This window comes from Chrysemys picta, chromosome 6 (genome assembly GCF_011386835.1).
Source record: "Chrysemys picta bellii isolate R12L10 chromosome 6, ASM1138683v2, whole genome shotgun sequence".
NCBI lineage: Eukaryota > Metazoa > Chordata > Testudines > Emydidae > Chrysemys > Chrysemys picta.
The window spans coordinates 129,502,726-129,524,579 of NC_088796.1; the positions used below are offsets into that span (position 1 = coordinate 129,502,726).

The 21,854-nt window shown below is 54.8% G+C and overlaps 1 pseudogene; it reads right to left on the reverse strand.

Annotated features, from left to right (window-relative positions):
- Nucleotides 1-14,252: 14,252 nt before the first annotated feature.
- Nucleotides 14,253-21,513, reverse strand: LOC135972311 (fibrinogen-like protein 1-like protein; annotated as a pseudogene).
- Nucleotides 21,514-21,854: the final 341 nt, after the last annotated feature.

Below are 21,854 nucleotides of genomic sequence, written 5' to 3' on the forward strand. Positions count from 1 at the left end.
ACTCTGGGTGGTGGCTCGGGTGACACAGACACCAGACCACTAGGAATTGGGTGCGGCCCTGTGGGACAGGAGAGTCTCTCAGAGGGCACTTGGGGGACTCTCCTGCCCTTCCCAAGAGCGATAGCACCCTGTCCTAAGAACATAAGTCTGGGATGAGGCAAAGTTTGTCCTTAATTAGCCTGGCTAAAGAGCTGGGTGGAGCTGTTCCGGGGACAAGCTGGTTCGCTCCTGCTCATGGAGGTGAATTCATCTCCCTTCCCAGGAGCACCTGCTCTCCCTTTCATTCCCCACCAGGCTCCTTGTGCCAGGCCAGCGAATGGCCACAGGATGGGAATGAGGCCTGGGCCGCGCCCCAATCTCCTGAGTCTAATGCAGCTGCTCACCTTGTCCCCCATCAGCTGCTGGGTTTCCCCCAGGAGGGAGTAGGTGACAGGGAGAGAGACACACACACATTTGTCCTTCTGGTTGCAGGGCTTGTGTCCTTCCAATCCCATTGGTGGCTGCACAGTGGGCAGAGTCCTCGCTGCGTGCCCGGCCCAACAGAATTGCAGGGCGTGGTGTGGAACACAGAAAGAGATAGAGAGACTCATCCTCCAGCCGGGGTCAGTCTGAGAGAAATTGCCTGGGGTCCCAGTCTCACTCTTCTAGCGGGTGCCATTTCCCAGCTGGGTTCCTTACCCCTCTGGTGCAGCAGCAGCTGGTAGAGCCGGTAAACCCCCTCCCTGGCCTGCCGGCTGATGTCCTTGGCTGGGTCACTGACGGACAGAGCCAGCTGTGCCATGTGGTGACCCATCCTGGGGAATTCCGCTGAGTTCTAATGGACCGGAGAGGGAGAGGGGACTCCATCAGCATTTTCCTGTCAGCTCCCAGTCCCCCCCGGGCCAGGACTCTCCTTCCCCTCAGCCCCTCTGCAGGAGATGCTAGAGGATAGGAGCTAGAGCCAGACCCTTAATTTCCTCTGCCCCCAAGGAAGCCTGGAGCACAGGGCTGTGGGCAGGGCCCTCCATGAGGACTTGCTTCCCCAGCTGCTCCAGGATGACAGGGAGGCATGAACCTGGAGCACAGTCCCCTTAAAAGCCCAGAGTCACCACTTAACTAGGACAAGAAGAACTTGACTCAAGCCAGGCTCACTCTCTGCTCTCCCTCTGCTCCCCAAGAGGAACACTCCTAAACCACAGCCCCTGCAGCAGCAGATCCTACAGCCCGTTGGAGCCAGATCACCTACGCCTGGAGTCAGGAAGCTGGGGTCAGAGGTCACTTAGGTCAAACTCAAGCAGGGTGATGGTGAATCTGAGCAGGGCCGTGCTGCTCTTAACGGCCCTGGCTCTCTCTCGCGGCACCCTGGACACGATCCAGTAGTTAATGTGCTGTGGGGAAAGGAGGCATTGCACTGACTGCCCTGACCAAGGATGCCCACTGGGGGCCCGGCTAGGAGGACAGACTGGAAAATGGATCTAAGAGTGAAGGTAAAATTGCCCCCACCCCTCTCATCGGGCTCACCTCCAAGATGTACTGGAGCCTGTCGGTGTCTGGGGACTCTGCCAGCAAGTTCCCCAACATGGCGTACAGGAGGTCTGGCAAGACCCTAGGCAGATCCTGAAAGCAAGGGAGAGCCATGGGTCAGAGTTAGGGAAACTGGGGCTACACCTGCCACAGGATGGGAAGTGGGGTCTCTGGGAAGCACTGGTGAGACCCCCAAACACATATCCTGGCCTCTCTCATTCACATCCCACTGCAGGCAATTAGCAAGGATTCATGGCAGGATGACAGCTGGCTCTTCAATCCATGACTTTAGCATGATCTACCTGCACTTGGGTGGTGTCCTTCTCCATGCCCAGGGTGAAGACGGCGTGCAGGGCAGCTCGGAGGAGGTGGGTCTCCAGCTCTGGCTCCACGGCAGGTGTCATGGTGCTGGCAAGAGAGAGGAGCCGGTATTAGACTGTGCAGTGCGGGGATGGGACTGGCACCAACACGCAGGTGAAACTGCAGGGAAATAGGCACAGGCTGGCGAGAAGGGAAACTGAGGCACCGAGCCAGGGAATGACAAGGCCAAGGTTTCTCAGACAGACAGTGGCAGGGCAGGAATAGCCCCTGTTCCCTGGACCCTGCTGCCCCTCCTGTATCTGATCCTGGCAGTGAGCCTCTCCCCAAAGCCATTGCAATGTTACTGGAGTGAAAAGAACAGCCCAGCCAGGAGAGAGTGAACCTTCCCCGCACCTCTGCCAGAGGAGCCACCCTTGGGCGGTGACCTGGGAGTGGAGGGGCAGTGACTCCCAGCCCTGGGCCTGAGCAGCACTGCGATTAGGGGAACCGGGCCGGAGGGTCTCGGTACCTGAGGTTGCCCACAGCAATCAGGGAGTTAGCGAGGACGGCGCCGGGTGGAGAGTTATCAGGCAGCTCCTTAATGAGCTCCTGTGAGACCCAAAGGAGACAAAGGAGCGTGTGAGATTCGGGCCACACTGACACTTCTCAGTGAGGAGATTACACAGCCAGGGCCCCACACAGCCAGCAGGATCCCCCCACCTACCCCCCGCTCCTCCGATTCCTGCCCAATAGTGACCACTCTCCGAATTTCTCCCGTCTCTTCTCCCCAGTCTTCAGCCCCAGCAATCCCTGCCCTCAGCTGCCCCTCCAGCACCAACAATCCCCCATCCATTCGCCTGGGGAGACCCCTGCCCCTCCCATATCTCTGTCTTTCCTCCAGCTGCTGGGCACCGTGTCTCGCTCACCACAATCCTCTCCGCCTCAGCCGCCTTGCAGCAGTGCGGCTCCACTGTGTCCTGCCCTCTCTGCTGTGCAGCGAGACGCGGGGTGGATGGCGTGCAGGAACACGAGCTGCTGGGCCTCCTCCTGCACCCACCAGGAGTGGGGTTAGGGGAGAGAGACCCAGTTAGCCAGGGACCTCCCTGCCCCCACACAGCAGCTGCAGGACTCAGGCCTGAATGGGGGATAGTGGGGACCCGCCCATTGTCCAAATCACCCACCACTCCACCACAAGCAGGGTCAGGAACTGGGACAGTGCCTGTAGGGGGAGGAGACCCGGCTGGTGTGTGACAGACACCCCCACCTCTGGGGTCCCAGATCATGGAGGAGAAAGGGCCCCATTAGGGCTGGTGGATCATCAGGGACAAGACCCTCTGCAGGGGGTCAGGTGCTGGTAAGGGGCAGGACAGTCTCGATTCCAGCACAGCTGGGGTACGTTTGTACCTTTTCTCCGCCTTGGAGCTGCTCTCGGCTGTTATTGAGAGCAGCCTCCTCTGTGGCCATGTCCACCCATTCCTCCTCCTCGTCCCCTGAGTCCCTGGCAGTCCCTGCACCAGGGAGAGAAGGGGACAGGGTGACGCCTCCTGCCACTCGGGGGAAGGACAGGGGCACGGTGGGGCAATGTGTCCCCTTCCCACGACCGGGACCCAGGGCAGATTGGGCCGCACACTCCCCCCTCTCAGTGATGCCTTCAGCCCCCAACTCCTTCAGGAGCCCATAGCAAAGAGACCCCCCCCACGCTGTTCCGGACTCCCTGAGAGGTGCCTCCCCCCAACTGGAGCACCAAGGACCAAAGTGGCAGCATCTAGTGTCAGTGGGGTTCATGTGGGTCAGGCCTGACCCCTGGGCTGGGGACCCGCCCCCATAGCACTGATCGGGGGCATGGGGCCAGCGAGTTCACAGCCCCGCCCTCACCTCTCCCTGAGCCCAGCCTGACTCCTCACCTGGAAAAAAGCTGCGGCGCCCATCGGCCTCGCTGCTGCCCGAGTCCCAGGCACTGCTGCTGTCCCATGGGGAGCGGGCCGAGCTGCTGGTGGTGGGACAGGGATCCTCCACCTCCTGCCCTGGGGAGGCTGGAAGGTCCTCACTGACCGGGCAGGGCGATGCCTCCTGCTGGGAATCAGGGCTGGGCTCCTGGGGCCGCTGCTTCCCACACAACAAGCCCCAGAGTCACCCTGCCCGGCTCCCCTCCTGCGCTGGGTCCTGCCTGCCCAGCCGCATCCTGGCCCAGCTCCATTTCGACCTGGCCTCTCCCACCTCGGCGCCTGCGCTGGGAGCGTGTTTTCTCCACCAGAAGGCTGGGCACTTCCACCTCCTGGCCTGGCCGGGAGCTCCTTCCCCGCCAGTGGGGACGGAGGAGCCGCTCTGCTCCTGGGGAAGATGGCAGCTGCTTCCCTCAGGCTCTGGGGCCACCTGCAGAGCCTTCTTCCTGAACATCCTCAGGAGCCTGGCCATCCTGGAACCGAGCGGGGAACGGGCGTGAGTCTGGGGTCAAGGCAGCCTCTCACTAACCAGCCTGTTTGGTCCCTCCCCATCCCTGCCCCAGCCAGAGCAGCTCCTCCTCCCCGCACAGCGTTTCACGTAATGCAATCTACACGCACTGGCAGGAGTTCATTGCATGATCTGCTCCCAGCGTTCCCCCTCATTACCCCTGGGGCTGCGATGCCCGGGGAGTCTCCTCCTTTTCCATCACTGGGTTCAGTCACTTTGGACAAGCAGCTCCCTCCTGCCGTCCCAGGCCACACTCCCCGCCAGGCTAGAGAAGGAACAGAACCCAGGAGTCCGGACTTCTCCTGGGAAACCATTCTCCACGTCAAAGTCCCGAGGCAGAGCAAGGCCAGGACCCCCGCCTTTCCCATTGATTTACATGCTCAGCAGCTCACAGGGTCTGGCCCAGCTCAGAGACGCTCAGCCTGGGGAACGGTCTCCCACAAGGGAAGGGCTGGGAGCCCCATTGCTGGGACCTTTCCAAACACACTGGAGACGGCTCTGGAGAAGCCCCTCCCCGGTCTGAGAGTGAGGGGCTCCTGGGGGCGGTTTGCAACTCCAATCTCCTTTGGGAGAGATTCTTTCCCCCTCTCCCCAGACAGACAGGGGACGCCAACGGGGACCCCTAATGCCACTCACTTGCTCTGCTGACGGAGCGATGGATGGAGGATGTTCAGTGTCATCCCTCGCCCTTCTCCTCACTCCCCAAAGCCAAGGCAGGCTGGGGAGGGTGGTGGTGACCTGAGGAGTTACCCTGCCCAGCCAGCAGGCAATGTGATAGCACTGGGCGATCGACTGGCTGTGAAAACAAGAGTCTGTCTTATTGCCAAGGGACAGAGAAACTCGGCCAGCAGCCGGGGGTGCAGAACACTGGCCTAGTGCGGGGGTGACAGCGCCTCCGGGATACTGACATCCCGGCACTTTACACACCTTCCTGGAGCCTCCCCACCCCCCTGGTCTGTAGGGGCTGCGACCCCAACCCCACTGATGAGAACCAGGCCTGGGGCGGGGAAGCTACTGGCTCAGGGTCACACCAAGTGTCAGAGCCAGGGATGGGACCCAGCAGTCCTTATTTCCAGGCCCCTTCACTAACCACTGCTGCACACTCCCTCCCACAGCTGGCAATTACAACCAGGCCCTCATGTCCGGTCCCCCTGCTTTAAGAGGGAGTGTGCTCCGCTGGAGTGATTGGAGCAGGGAACTGGGAGTCAGGACTCCTGGGTTCCATTGCTGGTTTCCTATTGACCTGTGGGACTTTGGGTAAGTTGCTCCCCGCTCTAGGCTCTGTCCCCAGCAGTCAAGTGGGGATTTCATACTTTCCCACTATTGGAAAGTGCTGGGAGAATCCCCCAGCAAAAGCTGCTCTGACAGTGCTAAGCAGCATCTAACCATTAGAGGTCGGAGCGCACTGCCCAGGAGAAGGAGTGTTTGGTTCTGGGCTGTTGGAGTACGGGCTTGCAACCATCTGTGCACACATATTATACTAATTGCATCTAGACCACATCTCCCTAGTTTGTTTGTGAGAATGTCCTTATTAACACCAAGATGGATCACATCTACTGTTTACCCACCTCCACTAGGCCCGTAACCCTGCCAAAGAAGGAGCTAGGATTGGTTTGGAATGATTTGTTCTTGACAAGTCCATGCTCACTAGTCCTAAGAACCAAATTGTCCTGTAGGTGCTGACAAACTGATTGTTTAATAAGGAGTTCCAGTATCTTTCCAGGTATGTTAATGGATGGGAAGACGTTCTTTTTCAGGGATCTCTGACGAGAACTGGGGCACAGCACTTAGTTTGTTGAGGCCATAAAATGGAGACAGGCACCTCTTCTCTTCTCCCAGCACCCCAGATACCTAAAAAGGTGGGACTCACATCCCTCAATGGGCTTTAAAAAAGACAATGGTTACAATGTGGCCCCGACCATTTCTGGTTTCTGCAGACTAGATGTTTTAGCAAAGTTTAGAATTCCTTGGTGCTCAACACTGTGAAACTCCCCTTTCTCCTTCACAAAGGGCTTTAACGCCCCTTATCTCACCCAGGCTCTCGACTGCCCAAAGTTGGAGAATTGTCCCTGTTCCCACTGCAGAGCACCCCCCACGACACACACACAGAGTCCTCCTGTTGGTGGGAGGGGAACAGAGGAAAGGACAGAAGATGTAAGAGATGAAGAGAAAGGAGGGAGGGATAGAGGAAAAGGTAAAACAAAAAGGACAAACCCTAATGTCCCCAGTGATTCTAAGGGACAAAATCCCAGGTGGGGAATAAAATTCGACCACCTTAAGCTAGTGTTTTCCATGCCTAGAATTCAGCTGGCGCCAGATGCATCAGACTGAACAGGTTCCAAACCTCTCCGAGGCTCTTACCTTCTAAACAGGGACGTCAGTTTTCTAGTAAAATCAGGAAAAAGAAAAGAGAAAACTCAAAAGATGTTCCTCCTGGCGCTCATGTACGTGAACCTAAATACTCTCTCAGTCCTCAGAGAGAGACCTCGAGAAGGAGACTTGCTGAAGCAAAGCTAGAGGGGACTCTGAGGTTTCCCTGGCCCTGCGCCCCTGTCCTGCCTGGCTGATGTCAGCATCCCTCTGTGAGGTCACCACCTCCCCAGCACCTTTGACCAATAGGCTGAGCTCCTGCAAAAGGCCTTTGTGATGTCACTGCCACACCCACTCGTCCCCTGCAGTTTTAATGTCCTGCCACAGGGCAGACACTTTGGAGGTTTGAGCTACACAAAGAGGAGACACTTAGATCTCAAAAATTAGATGAGATGTTTCAGTCTGAGCTAAGTAGTTGCTGCTCTTAACAATTGGAACATAATAAAATACAAATAAAATAGACTATTTCAGCCATTCTATTATGACCTAATCTGCTCTGAGTAAACATGATAGGACACCTCATCTTATGCACTGCTCCTAGTGACACTCTCCAATAGATCCCCATCCTCCACCCGCCGGGAGGTAGGTAGGGGCGGATTGTTATCCCTACTTGAAAGAGGGAGAAGCTGAGGCTGAGAAAGGAGAATTGACTTGTCTTAGGTCACACAGCCAGTCCGTGGCAGAGTTGGGAATAGGACCCAAGAGCCCTGATTTTCAAACTAACCATCGGATCTTGAATTTCAGACATTGAATGACCTGAATAAAGTGCTCTCAAGTGAGTTCCAGACCATCAAGAGTTCATAGTAATTATTCAGCAAGTATTTTAGGAGAACTGGAATGTTAGAGAAAATAATGAACTTCAGAGACGCAGCAAAATTTGTCGAACATATGACTGGTTATGACTATTTACTTGGTCTTAAAAGAAAACAACAGGGACCTGAGTCTCCTCCCTGTCAATAACCCCCTGCTCAGCCAATCAGGGTAGAGACCAAGGGGTGGGAGGATGAGGGTTCTCACCAGAGAGCCCAAAGGATAGCCCAGGTCACCGCTGGGGATCACGGTCTGAGCACTATTTCAGCCTCACATTTTTCGGTGGACCTCCCACAATGGGAGTTGTAGAGCACCCCCCACGACACACACACACCCCTCCTGCTGGTGGGAGGGGAACAGGGAAAGGACAAAAGACGTAAGAGATGAAAAGAAAGGAGGGAGGGATGGAGGAAAAGGTAATAGAAAAAGGACAAACCTTAATGTCCCCAGAGATTCTAAGGGACAAAATCCCAGGTGGGGAATAAAATTTGGCCACCTTAAGCTAGTGTTTTCCATGCCTAAAATTCAGCTGGCGCCAGATGCATCAGACTGAACAGGTTCCAAACCTCTCGGAGGCTCTTACCTTCTAAACAGGGACGTCAGTTTTCTAGTGAAATCAGGAAAAAGAAAGGAGAAAACTCAAAAGAGGTTCCTCCTGGTGGTCACATACATGAACCCAAATACTCTCTCAGACCTCAAAGGGAGATCTCGAGAAGGAGACTTGCTGAAGCAAAGCCACAGGGGTCTCTGAGGTTTCCCTGGCCCTGCGCCCCTGTCCTGCCTGGCTGATGTCAGCATCTCTCTGTGAGGTCACCACCTCCCCAGCACCTTTGGCCAATAGGCTGAAGTCCTGGAAAACGCCTTTGTGATGTCACTGCCACACCCACCCCTCCCCTGCAGTGCTAATGTCCTGCCACAGGGCAAACACTTTGGAGGTTTGAGTTACTCCCTGTGGATCACCCCACTCAATGAGTGTTCATTCTAGGAAGCAAGCCGGCTAGACAGTAAAACATCACAAGCTGCTCCCAATGCTACACTCGGTTTCTCAGAAATGAGTAGACTTTATGGCCAGAAGAGACAATTAGAGCATCTAATCTGACCCGCTGCATATCACAGACCTCCTGTCTACCACAATAGCTACTTTTGGGGCAAACACATTCCGGAAAGGCATCTAGTCTTTATTAATGACATCAAGAGATGGAGATCCACCACTTTCCTTGGTAGCTTCTTCCTGTGTTCAATCATCCTCGCTGTTGAATATTTGTGCCTTATTTGTCATAGGAATTTGTCTCTTTTCACCTTCCAGCCATTGGGTCTTGTTCTGCCTTTCTCTGCTAGACTAGAGAGCCCTTTAATACCCAGTATTTTCTCTCCATTAAGGCATTTCAACACTTCAATGAAGTCCCCTTCAATCTTCTTTTGATAAGGTAAACAGGTTGAGCTCTTTCAATAGCTCACTAGAAGGCATTTTTCTCCAGCCCTCAGAACATTTGGTGGCTCTTTGCTGCCCCAGCTCCAATTTCTAGGACCATCTTTTTCAAAGGAGGACACCAGGACTGGAGGCAGTATTCCAATAGCAGTCTCACTGCTGCTGTGTCACCTCCCTATCCTACTCACGGCTGTGCTCCTACGTCTAATGATGGCTTTAGCCCTGTTCACCACAGCATCACACTGGGAGCTCATGTTGAGTGGCTTCTCCACTCTGGCCCCTAAATCCTTTTCAGAGTCACTGCTTTCCTGGATACACGTCCCCATTCTGGAGGTGTGGCCAGCGTGCCTTGTGGCTACGTATAGGACCTTGCATTGGGCTCTGCTCAAACTTGTTTTCTTTGAATGGGTCCAGCTGGCCGAATGAGCCAGATCGCTCTGTATCACTGCCCTCTCCCCATCAGGAATTACCACTCTGCCTGTATTTTGTCACACTCCAATCTTATCCGCAGTGATTGTATGTTTTCTCCCAATTCATTGATAACAATTATTTTAAAAAATTAGTCCTTGAGAGCTTCTTCAGACCCTTAGTACCCGGGACCTGCTCCTCACAGCACAGTGAGAAATGCTGTCCAGCCCTGCTGGTACATAGGGGATAAGCACAGAACAAACGTACCTTTGGGAGCTGTGTTGTCCATAGGCTCTGAAGAAGATGTCGGGGTCAGCAGATTACAAACGTACGACAGACCTGTAGTGTAGACAGGTCCCAACTGTGTCTCGGTTTCCCACCCTGTAAAATGGGGAGAACAAACAAAACCTTGATTAGCTCCATTTGATAGCTGGGGAAACCGAGGCACCCAGCGGTGCAGAGACTCGCTCATGGTCCCAAAGCAAGGAATAGAAAACAGCAGATCTGATAGCCAGGCCTGGGACCTAACCCTGGTTTTCCTGGCCTTGCTGCTCTAAGTTTAGTCACAGCCTCCATGTCTTTTCCCCGTGTCCCTTAACCCCACGTCACTGCAGAAGAGAGATTTTCTGGTAGCCAGCTGGCTCTCCAGCATGTGGATGTCGTTCCAAAAGACGTGCTCTGGCTCAGTCCCATGCTATGGTTGGCTGAAGGAACCACTTGGTCACATTCTAGGCCCTGAGTTATACAGGAGCGGCGACTAGATGCACATAATGGTCCTTTCTGACCTGAACCTCTATCAATCACTACATTTTCTGCTGCTAGGAAGAGAACTCTGGACCTATTTTCTCTCATTCACTTTCAGTCGGAATAATTTCAATGCAGGCCAAAGGATTTCCTCTTCCATTGTGTCTTCAGCACCTTTGCGAGCAACCAGTTACTGTTACCCACAGGTTTCCAGTTTCAACCTGTCCCAGGGTGAGATGGCCAGGAAAGGGGTTGGAGCTCAACTGCACCTTGCCCAGGTGATGCAGCTCCCTAGGGTGAAGGGAATAAGTGTGGGGAGTCACGTGACAAGATGCAGCCTGTGACTAGGACCCAGGCCTGCTGAGAGATAGAAGGGCAGCCTGTGCTCAGCCAGGAGAGAGACCCCAAGGGAAGCAGGCATGGGAGGGGCTTGGAGAGTCCTTTAAAGGTCAGGGACGAGCTGGGAAGGGGCCAGGCTGAGCACTAAGGACCAGGCCCTAGGAGGGAAAGACAGGGCAGTTTAGGAGATGGGGCAGATTGTCCAGTTGGTTTCGGCTCCCAGGACCAGACACCCAGAGGTGAAGGTGATTGTCGGGACTTCTGTCCTTCTTCCCCAATGTAGATTTGATAGTGGAGAAGACTGATGCCGTAAGGGGGAAGTGAGTTACCCCAAGGTCACCCAGTGAGTTTATATCACAAATGCATACTCGGAAGGATCCAATAGAAACATGGATTTTCCAGTCTCTTCTTTCTAGGAGTCCCCAAGGCTAAGGTAAAACCCCTGAGGCCCCTCCCCATTCTGCTCACCTCCAAGATGTGCTGGAGTTTGTCTGTGCTGGGGGGTGCTGTCAGCAGGATCGAGAGCTCGTCATCCATGTTCTCGGTGCAGGCCTTGCTCAGAGCCTGCCAGCAGAGGGAGACCAGGGGTCAGGAGCCTGCATTAGCACCCGTGTGCCATTGACCAGGAGCTGGCTGAGGTAAGCGCCGCCTGGCCGGAGCTCGCACCCAGAAACCCTGCCCCAGGTCGGAACTCCCTCCCACACCCAAATTCCCTCCCAGACCTCACACCCGGCACCCCAACCCCCTGCCCCAGGTCTGAACCCCCTCCTGTACCCTAATCCCTCCCAGACCCCACACCCCCACCCGTACCCCAATGTCCTACCCTAGCCCTGAGCCCCCTCCTGCACCCAAACTCCCTCCCAGAGTCCACACCCCAACCCTCTGCCCCAGCCCGGATCCCCCTCTGGCACCCCAAACCCCTAATCTCCAGCCCAATCCCAGAGCCCGCATCCCCACCGGAGCCCTCACCACTCCCTGCACTCCAACCCCCAGCCCCAGCCCAGTGAAAGTGAGTGAGGGTGTGAGAGCGAGCGACTGAGGGAGGTGGGCTGGGCTGGAGTGAGTGGGGATGGGGCCTTGGGGAAGGGCATGAAAGGGGTTGGGTCAAGAGCGTTTGGTTTTGTGCAAGTAGAAAGTTGGCAACTCTACTTAAGGACCTTTGAAAAGCAGCCTCCTTAGCACCGCTCCTGATACCAGGGGCCAAGGCGCCCCCGGACATGAGAACCACAATAGGCCAGAGCAAAACGCTGCGTTAGAAATCGGAGCTCAGGCTGCCAAGCGAACGATAGCTGTCAGACAGGAGATGCGGGAATTAAGGTTGTGCCTTCAGCCAGCAACTGGTGTTCATCCGTTTGCACCACACACAAACCTGTAGCCAGGGCCACTATTTCCTTCCCTGCCTGTTTAGCGTCTCTCGGTCCTTACTGGGCCCATCACCGTGGTGTCTGAGTGTCAAACCAAGGGTTTGACGTGTGCATATGAAACTGCCTGACTGGAAGGACGTGGTTTGGGGTGGATCAGTGACTGCTGGGGCGATTGGTGGCAGAAGGCTCTGAGGGCCTGGCTCATTCCGACCTGGCTCATTCCAATGGCTTCTACAGCTGAGAGCAGCCCAGTCTCCTGCCTGGGTCCGACGCAAACCAGGAAGTACAGGACCACGGTTAATAAGAGCAGCTCAAAAGATCATTTTCGCTGAGCCCAGCCCTGCACAGATTTCCAGCTTAGGTTTGCATTTTCAGCAAAAGTTCTTCTTGATTATTTTCTCCCAACCCCCTTCTGCCTCCATAATAGCCAGCCACCCCGTCAGTCGCATCCTGGGGCGCTCCAGGGACAGCGTATGTGCACGTCTGTATATATATGTATGTGTACATGTGTGTACGTGTATGTGCACATGAGTGTGTGCACATGTGAGTGTGCGTATGTATGTGTGTACATGTACCCCAGTCAGATGTATACATCTGGATTTCCTTTGAAAGAATTTTCAAATTGAGCTGATCAAGTGCAATGGCAAAGCACCCAATTCCTCTGCTCCCCAACTGCCTTCGCTGCTTTAACGTACAACCTGCTCTGCTGACACCTCTCACTCCCGAAAGCCCTAACGCTCCAGGGGAGCAGGCCGTGCCCTGCCCTGTCCTGGCTGCCCCGGGTGTTACCTCGGAGGGAATCGTTCCAGATTCCAATGGGTGGCAGGTCCAGGGAAGAGCCTTATCTGGGGGAGGCTGGACCAGACCCGCCCGACCCAGTCAGGCTCCCAGGTACTCTCTGCTCGGGGCTGATATGGCTTCTTAGCAGTTTCTCTCCAAACAAATTCCAGTTCAAGACACCTGAGAGCTCCACAGCAGGGCAGCATCCCCAGAGCGCAGCAGGGCGGGGGTTAGGGGGAGCAGTCGGTAGCAGCACCTGCCCCTCGTACGGCAGGAGCGAGAAGTGCCAGCCACGTGCTGCCTCCAGCCCCAGAGGCCAGGTGAGAGTGAATTCCCACGTCCCCGCACGATTGGTTCCGTCACTCTTCTACACTTACATGGATTTCCAATGTCAATGTTTCTAACATCAGCTTTGCCAGCTCTCCTTACACCTTTGTCTGCTAGAGCAAAAACCTGAAATGCAGCTACCTCCTCCTTCTGGGTGACTAGAGACCTTAATGACAGACCTCGGAACTGCTTAGTCAAGGGGACTAGCTGCAGCCCCTCGGGTTGCCTGCTCGAAGGTGTGCTGGCCAGGCCACAAGTCATTTCTGTGCCTCTTCCCTGCTCCTTCTCAGCATTTGAACATCATTCGACTAGTATGAACAAGAGTCTATACTGGGGAGAGCCCAGGGTGAGAGTCACTAGACACTGGTTATACAGTGCTCTGTCACGGCTCTGAGGTGCAGTTAACTTCACTTGCTGCACAAGGAACCAGTCCCAGAATCTGAACCAATTGTCCATCAGTGAGTATTTGACTCCCTCTGTCCGGGATGGGGGAATTGGGATTCTTGGCCCCTGCATTTGTGTTTCAAGCTTCACTCCGGCTCATCCCTTTTCAGCTGCCCCGTGCGCTCATCTCCTGCTCCTCACCTAGGAGCGCCACCAGATTTTTTGCCGCCCTAGGCGGCGGAAGGTCCCGCCCCCTAAATGCCACCCCCGACAGAGGCGGCGGAAAGTCTCGCCCCCGAAATACTGCTGACGACCGGGGCGGCCTGTAATGATGCTGGTTCTGGTGGGACCCAACTGAGAGTGCCAATTCAGGACAAATTGCTCAAACAGGGCAGTTACAGCCCAAGGCTGGGGGTTTTCCATCTCTAAGGCAAACCAAACCAGCCAGACAGTGAAGTCTTGGGTCTCACCCCACTGGCTAACCACAAGTCACACAAGCAATTCCCTTAGACACTCCAGTTTCCCAGTATCACCACCAGTGCCACTCGATATGGGGACAAATGGTTATGAAAACCAATACCCCAGTAAAAGGGAAAAAAAGGTTCTCTCGATCCCGAAGGACCAAGCCCCAGACCCAGGTCAATATACAAATTAGATCTTACCCACAAATCACGCTGTTGCCAATCCTTTAGAATCTAAAGGTTTATTCATAAAAGGAAAAAGATATAGATGAGAGTTAGAATTGCTTAAATGGAATCAATTACATACAGTAATGGCAAAGTTCTTGGTTCAGGCTTGCAGCAGCGATAGAATAAACTGCAGGTTCAAATCAAGTCTCTGGAACATCCCCAGCTGGGATGGGTCCTCAGTCCTTTGTTCAGAGCTTCAGTTTGTAGCAAATTTCAGAGTAACAGCCGTGTTAGTCTGTATCCGCAAAAAGAAGAACAGGAGTACTTGTGGCACCTTAGAGACTAACAAATTTATTAGAGCATAAGCTTTCGTGGACTACAGCCACGCTGTAGTCCACGAAAGCTTATGCTCTAATAAATTTGTTAGTCTCTAAGGTGCCACAAGTACTCCTGTTCTTCAGTTTGTAGCAAAGTCCCTCCAGAGGTAAGAAGCAGGATTGAAGACAAGATGGAGATGAGGCATCAGCCTTATATAGTCTTTTCCAGGTGTAAGAACACCTCTTTGTTCTTACTGTGGAAAATTACAGCAAAATGGAGTCTGGAGTCACATGGGCATGTTCCTGCATACTTTGCTGAGTTACAAGGCGTAACTGCCTTCTCTCCATGGGTCAGTTGTATAGCTGATGGTCCTTAATGGGCCATCAAGCAGGCCAGGCAGAGCTAACACCAACTTGTCTGGGATGTTTCCCAGAAGCATAGCGTAAGTTTGAAATACAGACAGTACAGAGCCAATATTCATAACTTCAACTACAAAATTGATACACACATATAGACAACATAATCATAACTAGTAAACCGTAACCTTGTCATAGACACCTCATTTGACCCCCTTTATAGAAGATTTGGTGTCACTACCGGACCTTGGTTGCAACCATGTTCTATATGGTCCCAGATTATATAAAAAACATCACACGGCCGAAGATCCGGCTGCCGCAGTCGCCGCCCCCCAAAATGTTAGAGCCCTAGGCGACCAACTAGGTTGCCTAATGGGTTGCACCGGCCCTGTCCTCACCTGCCTGCTGGCCCTGACAGCCCCAGTTCGCACCACAGACACACGAAACCCACCCATCTGAACGGGATTCATCCATGCAATCAGGAACTTCCACCCAAAGGAACTGAAGACAGGTGTGTCGTGTATCTGCTCCTCTATCCCTCACCCCTGTCCCTGGAGCACCCCAGGATGCGACTGACAGGGTGGCTGGCTATTATGGAGGCAGAAGGGGGTTGGGAGAAAATAATCAAGAAGAACTTTTGCTGAAAATGCAAACCTAAGCTGGAAATCTGTGCAGGGCTGGGCTCAGCGAAAATGATCTTTTGAGCTGCTCTTATTAACCGTGGTCCTGTACTTCCTGGTTTGCGTCGGACCCAGAAGCAGCAGTAGCATGAGGCTTTCTCCCAGGATTTCCATTAAGGCCAAACCCCAGATACGTCCGTAATTGGTGAGAAGGGTTTGAACACTGGCCTGCTAAACCCAGGGTTGTGAGTTGAATCCTTGAGGGGGCCATTTAGGGATCTGGGGCAAAAATCTGTCTGGGGATTGGCCCTGCTTTGAGCAGGGGGTGGGACTAGATGACCTCCTGAGGTCCCTTCCAATCCTGATATTCTATGATAAGATTTCCAGACCACCCACATCCTACTTATCTTGAGACAAGTACCAACAGTTTGGACGCCTGTCCCAGCTGAACCTCTGCACTATGGAAATTCAGCACCGGTAGGGCTCCCAGCTTCCCTCCCCCTGAAAAAATCCCTCTTTCCAAACCTGCCCCCCAAACTCTCCCCTACGCACGCTCTCCATGCAGGCTCTGTCAGGAAGGCCAATTAGACAGGGCCTTGTGTCCTGGGGATGCACTGAAGGGCCATGGTCAGGAGGGGAATGGAAAGATGCAGTTTTTGGGGGGGCAACGCCCCTTCACATTCCCCCCCATCTTCACCCCTGCCAGTGGACCAGCCAGGACTACATCTTGGGAGGAGCATAGAGAGCTTTTGGGCCAGGTGCTGGCTAAAGAGGCTTGGAGCTGAGAGCAGGGAGGCTAATCCCTGCTGTTGGTTCCTGCTGTGTTTGGAGAAGCAGGACTCTGTATGTTCCTTGTAAATAAACAAGACATCAAAAAATTACCAGACTCCATTGCCAATTTCTGCTCCCCACTGGAACATCCCCAGGGCCCCAAATTTTGACTAGCCCCTTGGGTTGAAGAGGGACACCAATATCTTTATTGTGTGGTTTCGTTGCACGTCTATCTAATCTCAGTGGTTTATCAGCAACTAATTACTGTTGCCATGTTTTCTCATGTAATAACCATATTTATTAAAAATACAGAGGCCAGGTTTTTGAACCCAAACTCACCACTGCTAATACATGCAGGATTCAGATGTAAAGTCCTGGCTTTGAGTCATCTCCCATTTAAATGCTCAATAACAGTTGCTAGAAATCCAGTGTCATGATTCATTGATCACTAATGCCAAGGGGCAGTGGCAGGGCTGGGAGAAGCAGAGGTAAATGTGGGTCTAAAGTCGTAGTGAGTGACATGGCTTCCAGCGAGGCAGAGTGGAAGCGGGGGTCCAGTTATACACACCAATCACACTCTTCATGTCATTCGAACGCACCGGCGGGGTCGGCTCTCAGCGTTTATTCCAGGGGATTTACCGTGCAGAAGCCAACAGGGAAGGGGGTGAGCAGAGTGGAGGCAATGCAGGGACTGCACTGATTAGGTGGGGGCTGGCGCGCCGTGCCTGATCTAATATTGTCTCCCCTTCTCAGCGGCGCCAGCTCCCAAGGAGGATGTGCTCCTCCTTCCGGACCCAGCACACGTCTGTTGGCTTAACCAGGATGAGGGAAGACTTGCACTCCCCACTCTTACAGAACCCTGCCCAGTAGATGTAGCCTTTCCCATTGAGCAGGACGTTCTGACACTTGTCGTACCACCAGCCTCCATAGCTACTTGCGCAATTCCCACTGGTCTGGTCCTGATCCTTGTCAGTCGTGCTGAACTTCATGTTGTCGTGAATGCCCCCCAGGCCGGAGTGGTAGGTGGTGAGATAGTCCTCGCCGTCCCCAGAGTACCTGCCCAGCCTCAGCGGGTACCCGCTGGGCTCATCCTCGACACTGAAGATGTCGTACTCTGCGTAGTGGGTGTTGTTGGATTTGTCCTCCACCACAAAGCGGACCTTGTAGGTGTTCTGCCGCATGAGCAGGGACAGGTACTCGTTGCCCAGCCAGTAATCCTGCTGCACGTTCCCAAAGCCGTACTTGTAGGTGCTCCAGGACTCCTTCCAGGTGATCTCTGTGTTGTAAGTTGTAAGAACATGGACAATGGTCCAGTCTTTGCCTTCGGTGTCCGTGTCACACCACTCGAGGGGGAGAGCCAGCCGGCTGGATGACATGGACCCCGCTGGGGCTGTCCCTGGGAATGTTGCTGCAGTCTTTGGGGAACCCTGAAATGCCACGAACATCAGGTTAAGGGGGCAGGTGGGGGTGGGGGAGTGAGCGCTAGCTAGCTCGATCAAATCAGCCTGGGGTAACTGGAGGCTGGGTTTTAGAGACAGGTCCTGTGTATTTCACAATACTACAGCCACAGAATCCGCCCCGGCCATTCCTGGCCACAGAATCCCACTCCAGATCTTACACTTTCATTTTACCAATAAAATAAAATAAGAATAGTTTCTTGCTCTGCTGGTTTTGAAGAAACCTTGAAGAGATGAATCAAGTGTAAACCAAGGCTCTGTATCCTTCCTGAGTCCGTACTGCTGAAGAAATCGTTTGGGGAGGGTGGGGGAGATGCTGCCAGATCCATCTCAGGGAATGTTAATTATGAAACCCATCGGTGACAATTTAAATGGGAGTTTTCAAAGAGCCTAAGGGAGTTTGACACCCGACTGTGATTGGAATTCAGTGGGATTTAGGCACCCAACTCCCTGTAGCGCCTTTGAAAATTCCAGACATCCTATCGTGGGGCTTGTCTTTGGGGTGGAAATTGTCCCGAACTATCCTGGTAGAATGAGAGCACTGTGGTTATACTGCCCCTCCCCTCCCCAGGGTCCTCCCTCGAGCCTGAGCCCCCCAGCTCCCCTACCCCCCAGACAATCCCCCTGTGTGCCCCTCCCCCATAGCTAAGCCGAGGGGGAGGAGCTGCTGAGCAGTGCGGGGACAGGGCTCAGGGCCACCTCTGGAGCTGGTTCGGCCCCTGGCCTGCCTGGGCAAGCCCCTGAGCAGCTCCCAGAGCCGCTGGAGGTGTGGGGAGAAGGGAATGACAAGGAGGAACTGGCTCTCCCTGCTGCCTGGACTCTGGGGGCAAGGCTTCTAGGCATGAGCGAGAGATCCCCAGCTGTTAGCCGGGGCTAGCCCTAGTATAGGAGTTGGTGAGATGGAAGGGTAGAACTCCCAGCCAATTTGGGGGGAGTGCCTGGTTCTCACATGCTGCCCTGCGGTTGGCACCAGCGCTCTTCAGTCACTGCCGGGGGCTTGGCAGCTGTTACCAGAGAAAGGGATAACGAAGCTGTGGAAAGCAAACAGCCAGTCGAGCAGCACCTCCCCCACCCCGGCTGGCCCATTCCCAGGCGCTGGAGGCCTGCGAATGGGAGTAGTGGGCTCACTAGCGCAGGCCGGCCTTGCGATCCCTTCGGAGAACTCAGCGTTTCTTTGGGCCCAGCGCTGGCGGGGGGGCGGGAAGGTGCATTCAGTGGATAAGTGGATCTAGGGGTGACCCCGGCATGGGGGAGAGGAGCAGAATCAGGCCCACGATGCCCTGATCTCGGATATGGCAGATGATAGAAGCTCTCCGATGGATTCTCTACTCACCCCTCTCGACCTTCTTGTGGGCCAGGGCCCCGTTGCCCTGCACGGGGGCTACGCAAAGGAGCGCCATCATGGACAGCACAGACAGAAGCAGGAGAGAGCTGGACTGGAACCCTGCAGGGGACAGAAACCGCTGGACATGAGACCAGGAGAGAGTTTCACAAGTGCCTAAATCCCACTAGAAGTCACTGGGATTTAGGCACTTAAGTGACTTAGCCACTCTTGAAAATGTTACCCTTAGACGCTAAGGCCAGAGTTTTCAGAGGGCTCAACTACTGGGCCAGATTTTCAGAAGAGCTCAGCTCCCAGGTAGGCACCGCAGGACATGGCTGGATGTTCAAAGGGGCTCAGCATGGGCGGGGTGGGCCCAAGTCTCTGGAGACGGGGTGAAGCCCACCATTAACCTCTCCCCCGGCCCGGCCACTGTCTCCGTCTCTACAGCCGGCCCGATTAGCACACAGCTGGGACCCAGCTGCATGGTAAAAACCATTCAAAGATTGCGGCTCCGATGGCCTGGCTCGATGGTCCCGGGCGGGTCAGGGCCGGCTCGAGCGCTCCCTGTGGTGGGGAAGGAGCTGCTGCCTCTCTCCCCGCGCTGCACCGCTGCAAGGGGAGTGCTGCTCGGAGCAACCCCCTCTGTCCCAGCTCCCCCTGTTCACAGTCACTGCCACCAGCCGGAGGGCAGTGCCCGCTCACCCACACAGAGACAGCAGCTGGGCAGCCTCCGGCAGGGCTCTGCCCCCCTCAGATGAGCGCCAGGTGAGAGGGGCCCAGGGCACAGAGCTGCTGTGTGCCCCACGCCAGGCATGCTGCCCCCTGCACTGCAGCCCAGCAGCCCAGAGGGGGACACGCTGCTGACACTGCAGCTGTTCTGTGGGCCCAGCTCAGGCCAGGCTTAAAGTGGGCAGAGTCGCCAGGGGCCAGAGTCCTGGCCAAAAAGAGTTCAAAATGGAGCCGGGTCCCTGAGGGGTGCACTGTAAGCGCTGCCCTAGCAAGGGCATGGCCATTTATTTCAGCCGGGATTAACATAGACACCCCTCCCCCGCCCCACACATGCTTTTCCCAGGCCACCTTCAGCACTCAGCGCAGGGATTCACAATGACCTTCCCGGGATCAGCAGCCCAGAGCAATCCAGACTCTTGGACAGAAACCGGCTCATTCACCCCCCGCCACCCCCAGGTATATCTATCATGGCCCTGGTATTACATCTTGTGTAGCTACAGCCCACATAACGCAGAGCACGGCATATGCAGCCCCCAATGGGAAATAGGTTGAGAACCCTACAGCAGAGGCTCACGTGTGAAGCTCCAGAGGTCCCAAGTTTGATTACAGCTGCTGCCGGCCCATGACAGTTGCAAAATGGCAGCTTTTTGTGGGGTGGGGCGGGGTGGGGCGGGCAGGGTGTGTGTGTGTGTGTCAAACCAGAACAGGCAAAAGCCGCACTGGAGTCCGGCACCGTGTTTTCTGTCAGCCATCATTGTATTCATGTGGTGTTGCAAAGTTAGAAAATCCACAACTAACCCCAAAAGTGACCGTGATACAAATGTGCAAATGAATTAGAGAGAGAGAGAGAGAACACCGTGTAAATGACACACCGAAACACACTGCTGCAATGGAAACACTTTGCCCAGACATGATCCCCAGACAGATTTCATTGGAAACACCTTCTTTTTGGAGCTGCCTGGACCCCAAATTCTTCAGACAATGTCACAGCCCAAGTAACTGTGACACGCTGCCAGCAATCTCAGGTATCATAGTGAGAGGGAGGAGAGAGGCGTAACCCCATGGCAGGCAAAGGGTTAAAGCATTAAAGGAGAAGGATTTCAGTGAGTCTGACAAGCCAGAACTACCATGTTTGGAACTGAAGTGAAATAACAATCTGGAGTCACTCATCCTTGAAAACACGCCTCCCCTTCTCCTGACGCCCCAGAGGAGCGGGGACGCTGCCAGCTAGCAGCCGTTCACACACTCTAATAGTCTAAGACACAGAGGGCCTGAGTTCGACCTGTGACCTTGGAAAACTCATTACACTGCACCATACCTCAGTTTCCCCATTTTTAAAACATGGTTTATGCTAGTCCCTTTGTGTTCTAAAGTACTTTGGCCCCAATGCCCAAAGGAATCTGGGGCAGGGCGGGAGGATTCCTGCCTAGGGTCCAGCAGAGCACTGGGCAGGGGATCCCCGCCAGGCTCCTGGTACCCCATGGCTCCGGGGGCACTCTTTACTCACCAGGAGGCAGTGCCAGACTCCTAGCTAGCCAGTCTCATGCTGCAGCATGCACTTGCTGGGGGAAATGCTGCTCCGTTTCAAAGGAAAAGCAGCATGTACCTCAATGCGCCCCCGGCCCTTGTGCCTCGGCCAGGCAGGGTCGGGAAAGCAGAGGATGCACCAGGGCTCCCCTCCCCCTTGTGCACCTACCCGGGCTGAGGGACGGCACTGAGAGGAGTGCAGGCTGCCCCTCTCTATGCGGTAGTTACTGCATCTGTCTGGGCACGTTCCTTCCTGTGCCCGGGCACTCAGGGCACATGGTGTCCCACAGGGGCCACATAGCATGCCCTGCCACTGCACCTCCCCCACGTGCCCACACCGCCTGGGGCTCTGGTGCCCACCACCAGGCTCTGGCCCTACATCTCCAGGCTGTGTGAAATACTGGGCATTTCAATAAAACTCACCCATCCCGAGGCTGCAGCTGAGCGGGCGAGTTAGCAACCTGAAGCGTCCCCCACTTCCACATCAGAAACCAGAGCCGGGGCTCCATGCCTTTATGGGGAAAGCGCCACTCCACACCCAGCTTATCTTGCTTTTTCAACTGCTGGCCTCAAGCCTGGCCAGTGGGCAGGGAGGGAGCCCCCACCGTAACGTCTGCCCATTCTTTATTTACCACAGATACCAGATTTCTTGGGCTCCCTCCCTCCTCGCCGAGAATGCCAACGTTTCCGAAGCCGGGCAGGTGTGAGCCAGGGATTTAATTTATCAGTGGAACTCTGCGGCATTACCGTATCATCGGCCTTCCAGACAAAGGACGCACTAAATGGAGGGGATCAAGCCAGAGGAGATGGCAGGAACGGGGGTTGTGCAGAACGCGATGGGGGTGTAATGCTTGTGCCAGGTGGTATTGGCAGTGACAAGGACGAGAATCAGGATCTCGGGGTTCCTCTTAGCA